A 1,709-nucleotide genomic window follows, 5' to 3' on the forward strand; every position below is an offset into this window, starting at 1 on the left:
CAGACGGACAGACATACATCCTGAAACTAGTATACACCCCCCCCCCCCCCTTACAACTTTGTTGTCGGGGGGTACAGTAAGTAGGAGCATATTTAAGGCCTAAGAACACCAAAAATAAAAAGAAGAGGATATGGTAAAAGACCACTGTACTCGACAAAACAAAAAAGGTTTTAATTATAACTGGGTTGTATCCCTCGTAGCACTTAATGAGAATTAGGGAAATCACAATAATTCAAAATGTTGTTCTAGGCTGTCCATGAACTTCATGTTTATCACTATGAAATTGAAAGTTTAAAGACCCACCACGACCTAGTGACCTACTTTTTCCTCCCACATGAACTTCATGCAAATCATTCTGATAATACTCTACAAGATGACAGGTGGACAATTTAGGCTTTCCTTGAATTAATCTGTTTTCACAATTTAATCTGCAAACTTATTCAGTCATTCTCTTCTCAGTATAGTTTTATAAACATAGAATAACAACTATCTTACACTGTAGAAACAAAGTGTGGCCTCAACTTACCTTAATACATCAAGTACTGTGCGTACTACTACATTTATTTAATAACATTTTTAGACATTAAACAAATTGTCTTGGCCTTATATGTAACTGTCAATTTGTGACTAGATACTTGTTATTTCTCATTTTCTTCATGCATAATTTCCATCATGGATATACAAAATAAGAAATCCATTTATTTTGTGGTGCATCTTTAAGCAAATATCGATCAAGATAAAGCTTATAGTGGTATATACCTATTTTACATACCGCACATCTGACGAGGTGGCCGAGTGGTTAAGGCGATGGACTGCTAATCCATTGGGCTCTGCCCGCGTGGGTTCGAATCCCATCCTCGTCGATATTTTTTGTGTCGTTATTTTTGTACAACAATCCAACTTTACAGGCTGAACAATATTTTGAAATAACTCCTGATTGCATAAAGCTTTTTAACGAAAGGAAGTTGCCCAATAAATAAAAGAAATGTGCCTTAACTCATTCATGTAACAAACACATGTGAAACATTCTAAGAAATTAGGCCTACCCTGCTAAACTTCACATTTATATATCCCGGTCAGACATAGTTTTAAAACATTGCATCATCTCCAATTTGCTTACAAAAAAAATCCAATATACCGTTCATCTAATTAAAGTATACTGAACACAATAGATATTTTACTGAGTTATAATATGCGGACCATAACTTAAGTGTTTTCATCAATTGGTGTTTAGTGCAGCCGGTACAGCAGAAAGAATGCCTATCTATATTTCGGGAAAATAATTTTCACAGGTTCGATTGTCGTACAAGTCATATTTTTCTTCTTTTGTAACAAGTTATTTTCTTTTACATTTTTTGCACTTAGCAGCATATACCGTATTGTATTTACACTCTAGAAATCTATAATTGTTGAATTTAAAAGAGCTTTAAGAATATCCTTTTAATATAAAAAGCACAACAAAACAAAGCAAGAATAACTAACTCTGTTTGATTCACGAGCATTAGTGAAATTCTACAGATTTAACGAAAGTGAAACCGTTCGTATATTCCTGTATGACTGTTAATAAAAGGTACTCTGGTGTTTCAATCGAATTATGTTTCGTTATGTCACTTTGTCGCGTTGACGCGTGCGTCAAATCTTTCAAAATTTCATTATGACGCGTTGATGTGCGCTCCAGGACAACGCAACGAAATGTGCTACAAAAGCCC

At 34.7% G+C, this 1,709-nt stretch overlaps 1 non-coding gene across 1 annotated transcript; it reads left to right on the forward strand.

Moving 5' to 3' along the window:
• Positions 1-781: 781 nt before the first annotated feature.
• Trnas-gcu (transfer RNA serine (anticodon GCU)) lies at positions 782-863 on the forward strand. The gene has a single exon. It is a non-coding gene; the product is annotated as a tRNA-Ser (tRNA).
• The last annotated feature ends 846 nt before the right edge of the window (positions 864-1,709 follow it).

Source organism: Mercenaria mercenaria, chromosome 1, assembly GCF_021730395.1.
Source record: "Mercenaria mercenaria strain notata chromosome 1, MADL_Memer_1, whole genome shotgun sequence".
Classification (NCBI taxonomy): Eukaryota; Metazoa; Mollusca; class Bivalvia; order Venerida; family Veneridae; genus Mercenaria; species Mercenaria mercenaria.